We start from the raw sequence: 15118 nt of genomic DNA, 5'->3' as shown, positions 1-15118 counted from the left end.
TGTAATATCCCACTTGAGTTACGTATTTAAGATTTGTCGTATTAGCTCAAAGTTTATTGTTTTAACTTAATTGAGTTTGTATGTTGAGTTGGTTGATTGTTGCCTTGAAATGGGTTGAGTTTTGGTGAAGTTGAAATTCAAACTTCGCCGGGCGAAGAGCCTAAATAAGATTCTTGAGTTTTCGTGAAATTCTCCTTTTGGGACACAATGACCTTCTACCTAATTAGTAGGAAAAGTGGGGAGTAAATGAAAGGAAATTTAGTAGAGATTGTGTTTGTTTGGGGTGTAGTTGTAAGATCAAAGGATATAGATGGAATTTCCAAGAAGGACAAGGGCAAAATGGGAAATGAAGCTTAATATGAACTAAAAAGAGTAAAGTGTAGAGAAAGCCCTCATTCATCTTCATTCCACCACCTCTTCCATTGCCCATATTCTCTCAATTTTTCCACCCAATTTTCCAAGAGTTCTAAGGGTTTTAAGAAGCTTTTTGGTAGAAATTTCATCTAAAGCTTTCTAAGGTAGAATCATACTTTAGATGTGAGTTTCTTGTTTTATAGTGAAGTCTTATTGTGTTGTTGCTGCCCTTGTGGTGTTTTAGGTTGTAGAGAAGAGACAAGCCAACAAAGGGAAGGAAAGTGCTAAGGAACCATTTTGCACAAGGAAGTAAATCCAACTAAGTTGAGTTAGAGTAAGCTTTGAGTAGAGACTTATTTAATTATGTATGTACATGGTATACCTACTGAAAATTGAGATGAGATGTGTGCTTAGTCTTAGTAGTTGGGATTGATTAATTATGAGAAGTGTGTTGATATGTGTATTGAGAGGAGTTTGAGATGAAGTTTGAGAGATTTTGTGTAATCCTTTTTGGGAGTGCTTTTCTTGACAGGGATTATGAGTAATTGAGGGAGTTTTTCCCCATTTGGATGGCTAGAAAAATGAAGTTTAGTAGTATTTTCGTAGGGTGTTTATTGCCCATAAATGTTTGAGGAAATGCCTAATGAAATCTGCCCTGTCACTGCCGTAACTTTATGAGTAATTTTTGAGTATCTTACGGTTCGAACTGGGCTGAGACCAAAACAGAGAAGTTGTAGCCCTGTTTCTAAGCTTTGAAACGAGACTAGAACCGTATAATCCGAGGTGTATAGCATAAGTTAGGGCCGTTTTAGTGTGACTGTGCAGAATGCTGTTTTGAGGAATCTTGTAATTGGCATTTCATTAGTGCATTAGGGGCATGAATATGCTCTACACCTTTGTTTATACACTTGGAAGTAGCTTGAGTTTAGTATAGAATGTGAGTATAAGTTCTTTAAGTTAAGAGAATAGAGTAGGTTGTGCGATGGGGAACCCGTGAGTAATGGTAGAGTATCCCGCATGTACGCCGCATTGAGAGAGCACATGAGTATCAGACAGAGAAGTGGTGTAGCCCGTGAGAGTGCATGCGGATGAGGGCTATACCCGAGTACCCGAGAGAGAGATTATATACTCACATGGCCAAGGGTTCCGAATCCATGCATAACCGAGTCCGATCGGCAGAGTGAATGAGATCACGTAGAGCGGGAGTGAGTCCCGGCCGTGCCCCCGGTGAGATGGGGTCGTGATTTTGAAAGAATTATGAGAAAAGTTTCTAAGAGAAGAGAAAGAGAAAAGAAAGACGAACCCAAAGAGAGATTGAACGGGGAGTTGTAAGGAAAGAATAAGAGAGAGAGTTACGGGGATAGTATGAGTAGAGGATTTACTTACTGAGCATTATTTTAGTGCTCACCCCGTTGTTTTTTCATGTTTTGCAGGACCTAGGTGAGGACACTGTCGGATGGATGTCGGCGTACGAGGAGAGTGGCTACACTGTCCCTGATGTTTTTGATGACTTTTGCTTATGTTATCAATTTTGTGTAAAAATGTATATGTTTTAAAGAGTATGTTATATGTTTAATAAAAGAAATTTGGGCCCAATTTCTTATGTTATTTTATATGTATTTCATTATAATCTTTTGCGTAGTAGTGGCTATTACACCTCATTTCCTTAATTATACTGTAATTGGCTGAAAACTTCTTTTTTTTTTTTCTTTGAATTGTTTAAGCTTTTTTTTTTTTTTTTTATTCTTCTTTTTTTTTTAGAAAAAAAAATTTCCCCAGATCATTATTCTCCTTCTCCATTTTTTTACCTTTTTCAATCTAATTATCTAAATATAATAAATAAAAAAATGTTTGATTATCTTTCAATCCCAACATCGTTATGTGGATGTTATCACCCACACGGACAAAGCCCAAAGTTACATATGGTAAGCGAACTATAACCTATATTATAAGACTAGTTTCGATCTTATAAGATTCACAATTCTTGTAAGATTTAAGTGACTAAGATGTGTCATGTATAATGTTGAAAGAAAACTATTTCTGATTAAATTATTTTTAATGTTTCTGATATAAAATATTTCTAATGGAACTATAAAACTTATGCCCACACTGACCTTGGAAATTCTCTCAATCCCCTTCTAATCGTATTTTAAACAATAAACACCCTTTATTTTATTTCATAAAAGTTGACTCAATACACATTGACATCACTTTTAAATGTTTTCTTTTCTCTGTTCCTTTTTCTCTCAAACCCCCAATTTACTTTAAGCATACTCTTTATAAAGCTGCATTGGCAAAACAAAGGCCCAATAAAATGCACCCTCTCATAATTTGTCGTAAAGAAAATTTGGTAACAAAAAAGTTTGAAAATGATGAACACCTAGGCTTCGTTTGGTTCAAAATTTGGGGGTTTTGGGAAAAGTTTTTTGAAAAAAGTTAAAAAAAAATTGAATTGGGTGAGTATTACGAGGTAGGATTTATAAATTATAAAATACCCCCTATGTTTGTTTTTTTACAAAATACCCCCTATAATAAAACATTAAAAGTTAACAAAAGCACCCCTAACCCACCCTCAAATACCCCCAGCCGGCCACCACCATCGGAGGTGGCTGGAGTCGTCTTATCGGCGCATGACCGGCTGGATCTTTGGCCTTAGATCTGGCCTTTTCCGACCAGATCCACCGTGGATCTGGCCGGAAAAGGCTAGATCGGCGCACTACCAGCCAGATTCAGCTGGTAGTGCACCATCCTACCAGATTTCGGCCATTTTTCGATGGTGGTGGCCGGAATCTGGTAAATGTGGATTGTTATGGTGTTTTTGTAATTTTTTAAAAAATATTTAGGGGTATTTAATTAAATTAACAAATTTAGAGGGTTTAAAAAAAATTGAATAATATTGAAAGTAGTATTCCCAAAAATGAGGGCTCCGTTTGGTTCACATTTTTGCGTTTTTGGGAAAAGTTTTTTGAAAAAAGTTAAAAAAAAAATTGAATTGGGCGGATATTACGATGTAGGATTTACAAATTAATAAAATACCTCTTATGTTTGTTTGTTTACAAAACACCCCTATAATAAAACATTAAAAGTTAACAAAAACACCCCTAACCCACCCTCAAATACGGATAATCGGTCACCACCGTCGGAGGGTGGCCGGAGTGTCTTTGCAATTTCTAAAAAAAATATTTAGGGGTGTTTAGTTAAATTAATAAATTTAGGAGGTTTAAAAGAAATTGAAAAATATAGAATAATATTTTGAGGATGATGACATTTTACTGTTTAACTTTTTTGGGAATACTAATAATAGTATTCTTAAAACTGAAACAAACGAAGCCGAGAGTTTTTAGATATTTTATGATTTAACTGTTTTGGGAATACTATTCTTAGTATTCCCAATTTTAAACCAAACGAAGCCCTAATTTCCGTGACTATTCATTTGTTAAGTTTAGCGGCAAAAGGATAAGATAATAAATTCAGAAACAAATAAAGTGTAATTATGTCATTTAAAGGCATGTATATATATTCAAAAAAAAACTACTCCCATCTTTATCTCTCAACATTTCATCTTCTATCTTTCTTCTTCAAAGTCGCTGCTGTCGGCATTCTTGCCGATCTTTTTTTCCCGTTTCCTTCACCTTTTCAGTTGATCTCACCTCCCATCACCATCCTCAGCCAGATTTGACCCATTTTTGGCCGGCATTTCCTCTTTCCCATGACCCATCTTCACCCTAGCGGCCGTCGGATCAAGCCAAAACTATCCGGATTACGACGCCAATGGACGCTGGCCTCACTGCCATCTGAATCCCCATCCCTCCTCTTCAAAACCCATCCCTACACTAGCCCTCCCCACTCGCCGTTTGCTGCCCGTGACCTACATCTGCCGCCACGAGACAGTCGCGTTTTACGGCCTTTTCTTTCGTGTTTTGTTGGTTTTTTGGTGTTTGATCGGTGGCTTGCTGCTTAGAAGTGTTTGTGTTGCTATTGTGGTGTTTTCTGGTCACCCGTCGCTCCCCCAATCACTCCAACCTTGCTACTTCATCGTCACCCACAACTTGTTCGACCTTTAGCCGCATCCAACTCCCAATCTGCCTAGCAACCAACTGTTGGAGTCTGTTAAAATGGGAATTTCATTTAGTAAATATAGAGGGAAGAGGGTGAGCACTTCGTATGATTTTATAAGCTTTGCATTACTGCTCTTCATTTATTGTTTTATTTCTTTTGTTTTACTTTTATTTTCTTTTCCATGCCGTAATAAGGCTTCATGGGAAAGTTGTTAATCTTTTCTAAGGTTTAACCAGAGACATGAGTGGGTGAAAGGGGACTTGTAGTTGGCTCCGTGTGCAAATGCCTTACATATTTCAATTGTGTTAATGCACTATTGCTATCTACTTTCTTTTTAATTTTCCTCCCATGTTTTTCTTTGCATTTTGTGTCTGTCATAATGTTAGGAGGAAAACTCAGATTGTGTTTGTCTTTTTAATTTTCTTCCTATGTTTTTCTTTGCATTTTGTCGCTGGCTATTATTAATTGCAAAATGTATTAGATTAACTACATTGTGGCAGTTAATCACATTGCAGAACAAGATGTTTGATGAAAAGCCAGGTGATGTTTGATGAAAAGCCATGTTATATTATGTACCAAGTGATGACTGCCCCTGAAAGAGAGAAAGGAAGCTACACTGTTCAGCTTAAGAAATTAGTGCTCTACTCTGCTGTACACTCTTGTACCTGAAGTCAGCTTTCTGCTTTCCTTCTCTATCGTATCACTTCCTCCATTTATTTTGCTAGTGGACTTTGCTAAATGGTAAATATAATCTTCTTGTCAGATTGACTTTTAGAGGGTCCAAGTGATGGCTGCCACTATGTGTTCCTGTTGTATCATTTTGTTCTTTGAATGAAATTTACTGGACCTGACTTTAATTGCCAAAGGTTTGACATTGATTTCTAGATTTGCCGTTAATGTTGTTCTGATTTGATCTGTTATTTCATTACAATATATCCTACGTTATTTCAGATCAACACTGGAGGGAATCCAGCCATTCTTTTCAAAACCTATCCTTTACCAATGAAAATATACTAGGCTTGAAGGACCTAGTAGGTCTCTACCCACAGGCCAAGCTAGTGATGTAGGAGGTGTTGGTGTTTTGAAGTGGAGAATGCAAAGTGCTGATTAGTCAATGGTGCCATTGTCAAGTGGGTTCAAGACTTTCGCTTAATTTTCTTTGTATATTGTTTCTTTCCTATGTTAAAAAGCATTTATATGGATTTATATATATTGCAGTTTACTGCTGGCCCTCTGTTTCTAGAAATGAAACTTATGTGAGCATCGAATATGAAGCTTTGTCAATGTTTGATTAGCGAAATGTTGTGATCTCTGTACCTCTTCTATCTCTTCATGAAGCACCAAGTGTTAGGCAGATTGATGGGACTGGAGGTAAGAAATTTAAGTTTATCCAATTTATGGGTATTGGATTGGCTTCAATCTGTCATGACGAAAAATTACAATTTTTAGAGATAAATATTTTCAACTTATGACAGCAAATGATACCTCTGGAAGCTATGACTTGGTCCAATGTTTATGGTTACGGAAACTATTTTGGTAAAATTAAAAAAATAAAAAAGAGGGTTCTATGAACATGTTTGAAAGTTAAGTCATGTTTCACTTGTTTGGTAAGTCGGAGAATTTTCTTTGTGAATATTGTAGAATTAGAAAATTTTGCTGGTTAAATTCTTTGACGTTGCTGTATACTATGAAGTGATACTTCTTATTCATAATTTGAACTAATAATAGCTGCTTTTGTTTCTGTTTCTGATAGATCACCCATCACAAAACGTTACACCAAGCAAGGGAGAAGGTCCACATGGGGGAATAAAGCCACGTTACACCAAGCAAGGGAGAAGATCACGCCAAACAAGGGAGAAGATCCAAGATCCACATGGGGTGACAAAGCCAACAAGAATTAGTTAGCGGAGAGGCACACATGTCATGTTGTTAGATGATTAGGGGAGTGCCAAAAAGTGCGTATAAGGGAGAATATTTGCATGGTTTAGTCATTCGGTTATTTTGTAAAGAATTAGACTGGGAGGTTGCTAGCTCCTCGAACTCCTAGCGGGTGTTTATTTCCATTTCAGTAACTTTTATGTTTTCAGTTCTGCGAATATTCAACTTCAGTTTTATCTATATATTTCAGCACTTATTTTCTACTTAATTCTGGAGTGTATAAATTGTTGTTTCTACTTAGTTTTGGTGTGTAGTCATTGCTGGAAGTGTGATTTGAATCAATGTTTGTATCAAATTGGTATTAGAGCCAGGTTGAGTAATGGTCAAATCTAAGATGGAAAATGGAATGAATAATGTGGAGAAGGAAATTAAATCGGTGAACTAGGATATGACGACCATGAAGGTTGATTTGGGTGGTGTTAAAGAGTGTTTGATTGAGATAAGAGAATTGATGCGGCTAAAAGAGGAGAGGAAGGAAAGAGGTTCGCGGGAAAAGGAAAAATTGTTGGAATCTGAAAATCTAAGTAGTCATGAAAATAGGAAGGAAGAACATTACCAGAGTAGCGAATCAAAGAAAGAAGACAAGAAGGTCAGGAAATTGGAGCTGCCTATTTTCAACGGTGACGATCCATTTGGGTGGACTTTCAGAGCTGTGAAAGAAGACAAGAAGGTCAGGAAATTGGAGCTGCCTATTTTCAACGGTGACGATCCATTTGGGTGGACTTTCAGAGCTGTTAGGTACTTCGTTATCAATTGGTATGAAGAATCAGAGAAGATGGAAGCAACCGCTGTGTGTATGGAAGGGAAGGCTTTAAATTGGTTCCAATGGGTGGAAGCTAGAGCACCAATTCAGTCTTCGAGGGATTTTAAAACAGCACTTATTACCAAATTTTGACTCTCTTTCCAAGGAACAACTTATGAAGTGTTGGCTGCCTTGAAACAAACAACCATGATGACGAAATATAGGGAGGAATTTGAAGCTTTTTCTGCATCCTTGAAGGATCTGGGAGAAGAGATGCTTATGGGACTTTTTGTGAATGGGCTTGAGGAAGATTTGAAGGCTGAGTTAAGGTTAATGAGGCCCAGTAGCATAAGTGAAGTAATTGAGCAAGCCCATAAGGTAGAAGAAAGAAATTGGATTTTAGAGAAAGTGAGGCCCAAAGTAGCTAAAATTCAAAATGGAAGAGAAACATATAATCGAGTCACTACTAACCCAAAAAGTACGCAACCTAGGTGGTGGATGAGACATGCCAAAACGCCAAAATCGCATTTCTCCTCTAATGTCAGGCCATCTGAGAGGAGGGAGAGGCCACTGAAAATGACAACAATGAGTTTCGGGGGAGACAACTTCCGTCGGCTTTCGGAGTGTGAGATCCAGCATAAGCGAGAGTGTGGATTGTGCTTTAGATGCTATGAAAAATACGGTCCAACCCATAAATGTAAGAGTAAGTTGTTGCAAATCCTTCTTGCATGGGATGATGAAGAGGTGAAAGAAGACATACCTTATCAGAATGTTGAAGAGGAAGCCATTACAGAAGGTAACCCACTTGCCCTATCAATGAACTCCATTATTGGTATTACTACAGATAAAACGTTGAAGATTAGAGTGAAAATTGGTAAGGAAGAGGTTATAGTGTTGGTTGACAGTGGGGCATCACACAATGTCATCTCATGGGAGTTGGTTAACAAATTGGGTATTTCGGTTAAGAAGGGCAGGACTTTTGGAGTGATGGTGGGAAATGAAGTGACAGTAAAGGGTGAAGGAATATGCACAGGGGTTAAACTAGAGATATAAGGAGTTAGGATACAACAGGACTACTTTCCATTTGATTTAGGAGGGGCAAATGTGGTACTCGGTATGTCTTGATTAAGCTCTCTGGGGGACGTTTGTGCAAATTGGAAAAAATTAACTATGGTTTTTTAGTTGGAAGGGAGGCATGTGTTGTTACAGGGAGAACTTTCACTGGTGAAAAAGGTTGTATCTCTTAAGGCCATGTTGAAAACAATTCAGGCTGTAGGGAATGGGTATTTGGTGGAATTCTATTCGATCGAGTATAAACCAGAAGTCAAGAAGGAAACGCAAGAACCAAGAGTGGCTAGAGTCCTAGAGGAGTTCCAACAATTGTTTGACCAACCATTTAGCTTACCTCCCCATAGAAAAAATGATCACACCATAATGCTAAATGAAGGCGCACAGGCTCTGAACATCAAACCGTACAGATACCCGTATTTTCAGAAAAATGAGATCGAGAGGCTGGTTGGTGAGATGTTGGTGATTGGAATCATCCAACCCAGCACCAGCCCTTTTGCAATTCCAGTGTTATTGGTTAAGAAACAAGATGGCAGTTGGAGGTTTTGTGTGGACTATAGGACCCTCAATAGTATCACCATACTTGATAAATTTCCCATACCCACCATCGATGAGCTACTAGATGAGTTAGCTAGATCCACAATTTTTTCCAAACTGGATTTAAAATTAGGGTACCATCAGATTAGAATGAAGGATGAGGATGTATCAAAAACAGTCTTTAGGACTCATGAGGGACACTATGAATTTTTAGTGATGCCCTTTGATTTAACTAATGCCCCATCCACCTTCCAAGCCCTCATGAACACCATATTTAAACCTATCCTCTGAAAATTTGTCTTAGTTTTCTTTGACGACATCCTGATCTACAGTCTAGACTTAGAAAGCCACATACAGCACCTATCCCAAACTTTTAAAATTTTGCAAGCTCATGAATTGGTAGTCAACCAAAAAAAATGCTCGTTTAGGCAAAAGAAGCTGGAATATTTGGGTCACTTGGTGTCCTAAAAGGGAGTGGAAACAGACCCAAAAAAACTAGAAGCCATGAAATCATGGCCCATTCCTACTTCCGTTAAGAGTTTGAGGGGATTTTTAGGACTCATTGGCTATTACCAACGATTTGTGCAAGGATATGGGAACATAGCACTTCCGTTAACCCAATTACTCAGGAAGGATGCTTTTCATTGGATAGAAGAGGCCTAATAAGCTTTTGAGTAGCTGAAATCGGCCATGACTATGGTTCCGGTATTAGCAGCCCCCAATTTCAGCATCCCTTTTGAAGTTCACACAAATGCCTCGAGACAAGTACTTGGGGCTGTGTTGGTTCAGCAAGGGCGTCCAATTGCGTTTCTAAGCAAAGCTTTCTCCCCAAATACCAAGCAAAAGTCAGTGTATGAGAGGGAACTCATGGCCATCGTTTTTGCAGTCCAAAAATGGAGTCACTATCTGTTGGGCAGTAAATTTATCATTAGGACAGACCAAAAGAGCCTTCAGTTCTTACTTGACCAGCGTATGAAGACTCCAGAGGAGCAAAAATGGATCTCCAAGCTTATGGGGTTCACCTTTGAGATACGTTACTGTCCTGGCCACAAAAATAAAGTGGCAGATGCCTTGTCCCATAGAGAAGAGGAAGTGGATTACCACGTGGTCACCCTGGTACAGTTTATTGACTTTGAGGCTCTAGCCGAGGAAGCCCACAACAACCCCAGGTTCTGCATCATCATTCAAGATCTGTTATTATACCCAAGTAGCAGGCCACATTATGAACTCCGTAGAGGCTGTCTACTGTATAAAAAAAGGTTAGTGCTTCCTAAAACCTCCAGCTTTATTCCCAAACTGTTAGAAGAGTTTCACTCCAGCCTTGGAGGGGGCCATTCAAATTTTTTTAGAACATACAAAAAAGTGGCAGGTGTTGCGTTTTGGGAGGGTATTAAGAGGGATGTTCATAATTTTATTAGGGCCTACACCATTTGTCAAACCAACAAGTACACTGCATTGAAACCAGTGGGCTTACTGCAAACATTACCAATTCCTAACCAAGTTTTTGAGGATCTTACCATGGATTTTATTAGGGGGTTATCTAGATCTAAGAGCTTTGATACCATTTTTGTAGTGGTGGATAGACTAACGAAATACAGCCACTTCATTTCCCTTTCCCACCCTTATAATGCGAAGGAAGTAGCGGAAGTCTTTGTGAAGGAAGTAGTAAAATTACATGGGTTTCCAAAATCCATAGTATTGGACCGAGATAGAGTGTTCATGAGCCATTTTTGGCAAGAATTATTCAAAACAGCAGGTACCACATTGAAATTTAGTTCAGTCTATCATCCTCAGATGGATGGCCAAACCGAGGTGGTAAACCGCTGTGTTGAAATATAACTCTGATGTTTTTGTAGTTCTCAACCTCGACAATGGCACAAATGGTTACCATGGGCTGAATTTTGGTACAACACTACGTACCACAGCTCCACTAAGATGACTCCTTTCCGAGCCCTCTATGGGAGGGATCCACCTCTACTGTTGAAGCTTGTGGACTACCCTTCTTTGGTGGAAGACGTCAATAGGCAGGTTGAGGAGAGGAATACCATCCTGCGGAGAGGAATACCATCCTGCGTGAGCTAAAGGAAAATTTATTGGTGGCTCAAGGCCACATGAAAGAGGCAGCAGATGCCTATCACAGAAAGCTTTCTTTTCAATTAGGGGACTTTGTCTTTCTCCAATTACAACCCTACAAATTCAGGTCTTTAGCCAGGAAGCTCAATGAAAAATTAAGCCTCAGGTTTTATGGTCCCTTTGAGGTGGTGGAAAAGATCGGCCAAGTCGCGTACAAACTTGCCTCCCACCCACAGCCCGTATCCACCCAGTTTTTCATGTATCCCAACTCAAGAAAAGCATCCACAGCTCAATTCCCACTCAGCCTTTACCTCCAACACTGATTGAAGAATTAGAACTATCAGTCCAACCTAAATCTGTTCTCTCCTCTCACACCTTGATGGATGGCTCCAAGGAAGTCCTTATTCAGTGGCGGGCGTGTATTGATAGACCACCCATCACAAAACGTTACACCAAGCAAGGGAGAAGATCCACATGGGGGAATAAAGCCACGTTACACCAAGCAAGGGAGAAGATCACGCCAAGCAAGGGAGAAGATCCAAGATCCACATGGGGTGATAAAGCCAACAAGAATTAGTTAGTGGAGAGGCACACGTGTCATGTTGTTAGATGATTAGGGGAGTGCCAAAAAGTGCTTATAAGGGAGAATATTTGCATGGGTCAGTCATTCGGTTATTTTGTAAAGAATTAGACTAAGAATTAGACTAGGAGGTTGCTAGCTCCTCGAACTGCTAGCGGGTGTTTATTTCCATTTCAGTAACTTTTATGTTTTCAGTTCCGCAAATATTCAACTTCAGTTTTATCAATATATTTCAGCACTTATTTTCTACTTAATTCTGGAGTGTATAAATTGCTGTTTCTACTTAGTTCTGGTGTGTAGCCATTGCTGGAAGTGTGATTTGAATCAAGGTCTGTATCAGTTTCCAACTGTTCAAATTCCTTATTTGTGATGTATAATAAAATTTTAGTTAATACGTGCATTCAACAGTTGCATTTCTTTTGACTTTCAGGTATGACTCTAGAGATTTTGTCTTGGAATGGTCGATACTTCTCATTTATAACACTGACAGCAGGTAACTGACTACTGTAATTTCAATTTCATGAGTTACATATTCTCTTATTCAGTGTCAATGAATAAAATTCATATTATTCTCTACTGAATGTGCAGTGTGTCGTGGAACTTGTGCCTCCAGCTGATTCATCAACTTTTTTTATCCGTCTCTGTGCAGTTTTCAGCCGCCAGTACATTTGGTGACCTAAAGATTCGCTTTACATTGTAATTTGTTTTTGTGCCATTGTCTCAATGAATAATATTATGTTTGCATGTCTGTTTGTGGTTACAATCTTGTGGTAACATCATACCTTCATAAAGTTTCTGGTCAATTATATTTTCTCTTGTTGTATCATCATTTTCAACCATAAAGTTTAATTTATCTCAGTGTCATCATTGGTACTCTATTTGAAATTTTTTCTGTACATTTTTCATTTTGAGTCTTCCACATTTGTGGAGTCTGGACTAACACCAGAAAATCTAATGCATTGAAATTTGAGCTGATCCTTGCTTTTGATGATCTCTCTTGGGCACAAGAAAATTGTGACCATAGCTAAAGTTAAGCAAGTACTGTGAGATGGAGAGTCATGGAGAGAAGTTGCACAAGCTGGTATTGCAGAGCAAGATCAATGAAACCAAGGTTGTCATGAAGTGCAAAAGCTAGTGAGATTGACAAAAACAAGGTACTTTTTTATGGTTCTGCAGTGGCTCCTTTTCTAATTGGTGCCTTCCATAGTTTCTTGTGTTGCATTGCCATTTGAATCTCTCGTCATATATTCTGCAGATTGAGAAGAATAGAGGTGAAAAAGGAGGCTTTATGTCCCTGCAGTCGATGGGATCTGGAAGAGTTGAGAGTAGCTTTAGTGATATGAGCATTTCTAGTGGTGGAAGTGGTTTTGGTAGTGGTTCTTGATTTGGTTTGAGCACTGATGTTGAGTCCTTTTCCAGCAAGTCTAAAGGTCTATATCCTTTCAGTGGAAAGAATTCTATGAATATGCTTCTAATTTTTGATGGATTGCGAATTTTGTTGACATTCATGCTTCAATTTAGCAAATAAGGATGCATTGTTGCTAAATAATTGAGAATTTCCTTTTAAGTTCCTAGGCAGATAGGTTATCCTTGTTCTGTCTTTAAGCATGTTTCACTGGCAAATTTTACTTGTGAATTCTGGCAGATTCAGAAAATTTTGCTGGTTAAAATTCTTTGATGTTACTGTATTCAGTGAAGTGATACTTTTCCGTAATTCAAACTAATATTTGCTTCTTTTTTTTTCTTTTTTTCCCTTCATTTTCTTACCATTGGATTTCCTTTCTGTAATGTGAAAATATTGTTTTAGTTAATATATAGATTCAACGGTATCATTTCTTCCGACTTTCAGGTATGACTCTAGAAATTCTCTTCCTGGAATGGTCGATACTTCTCATTGATAACTCTAACCGAAGGTGACTGCTATACTTTCAACTTAATGAGTTAGATACTCTATTCAGTGTCGACGAATAAATTTCTTAATGTACTCGACTGAATATGCAGTGGATTGATGGAATTTGTTGTGCCTCCAACTGATTTATCAGCCTTTTTCCCCATCTCTGTGCGGTTTTCAGCTACCAATACATTTAGTGACCTAAAGGTTTGCTTGACATTACAATTTGTTTTCGTGTTATTTTCTCAACGAATAATAATGTGTTTGCATCTCTGTTTGTGGTGACAATCTTGTGGTAACATCAAAGCTCGCAAAGTTTCTGGTTAATTATATTTGCTTTTGTTGTGATATCATTTTCAAGCATAAAAACTATCTCTGCTGAGTTTGATAGCTCAGTTATAACTTTGATATGTACTTCATACCAGAACTTATGTTAAATTGAATTCTGTTCTGAAAATGCTTGTCCTGCCCTTGGAAACTATTATGTATTTAAGTGATCAAAAGCCAATGTGAAGGCGTAATGAATGTTGTACATTTCACCGTAATCTTGACATTTTGAATGGGGTCTTTAGGAAAATGCTACCAATGAGGCAATGATAGCATGCGATATTTATGGTTGTGATCTATTAAGTTTAAACAGGTTCTGTACCCATGGAGGTTTTGATGTGAGCTCAGTTTCTTTACAGTCACCAATATGTTCTTTTAGATGCTATATAAACGAAATAGATAAATTATTCGTTCCTTTTAACTTCTCCACCTCTGGTTTTCATTGTTTATTTTGATTTTTAACTGAAAATTGTTGTTGCTGGAGGTTGTAAATATCCTCCCTCTAAGAGGTGGACCTTCTCCCAAGTTTTCGCAGAGAACGGTTTTGAGCAAAGAAAATTACCAAGTTATGTGCTGGCTTGTTTATAAATTTGATGCATTGGATTCTGAGTTTCCGTTGGCATTCTTTGAATTGTATGGGAGTTTGACAATTAGCCATTGTATAAGTTTTGAGATTTCTGTTGCTGCTCATTTTATCTTATTGACAAAAAACATTCATATTATGAATAGTTCATATGGGCACAATTTTATAGTAAAATCAAAAGGGAAAATGAAGGTGTTATTGGTTGACGAAACGACCAATAAAATAAATGGTTCAAAGTGGTTAAAAGAGACTGTACATAGTGGTAATGTCGGGCCTTGGAAAATATGTCGAATGTCATTGTGGATCATGGCGGCTAGCAAAGACGTTATTTATGCATGAAGAAAGCAACTTGCACAGTTGCATGCAAACTAACTGAGCTACGAGAACTGTCTTTATTCTTATCGTAATTTAAGAAATATATATTAAACCATTAGAGATGTATGATTAGAGAATTCCAGAATTTGGTTACCCCCTGAAACTTGAATAAACAGTCTAGATACAGCTGTTGTATCTAACTTGCCTTGCCAGTTGTATTTTTAATGTTAATTATCTCATTAATCCTGTTAGTCATGGCTTAGTAATTGTAGTCAAATATTGATTCAGTCCATTATCTATGACTGCCCAAAGATTTTATGGTCAAACATTTTACCTATACATACATTCAGACATTATTAGCCCCATTATTATATTAGTATGTAGATGACGTGTGAAAGTAATTAGCAATGGTCAAATATCCACTCTATATCATTAGAACTAATAAGACTTCTTGGTTAAGAAAATCTGATAATTGGGTGGATTATGTAAGGTGGAATTTTGTTGTTAAATTTTTTTTAATATATGAATATTTTAATTCGTGGTATAAGAATCTCTACAATTTCCTACGACAGAGAAGGCAAGTATGATTATGTAGCTGGTAGGATATTTTCGAAAGGATTAATATCATTTAATGATATAAATATAAAACAA

At 37.7% G+C, this 15118-nt stretch overlaps 1 pseudogene; it reads left to right on the top strand.

Annotated features, from left to right (window-relative positions):
• The first annotated feature begins 4995 nt into the window (after positions 1-4995).
• On the top strand, positions 4996-14491 carry LOC116124955 (annotated as a pseudogene).
• Positions 14492-15118: the final 627 nt, after the last annotated feature.

The sequence above is a fragment of the Pistacia vera genome, unplaced genomic scaffold (genome assembly GCF_008641045.1).
Source record: "Pistacia vera cultivar Batoury unplaced genomic scaffold, PisVer_v2 Contig158, whole genome shotgun sequence".
NCBI lineage: Eukaryota > Viridiplantae > Streptophyta > Magnoliopsida > Sapindales > Anacardiaceae > Pistacia > Pistacia vera.
The sequence above is the reverse complement of the archived record's forward strand: the minus strand, read 5'-3'. Positions and strand labels throughout refer to the sequence as shown.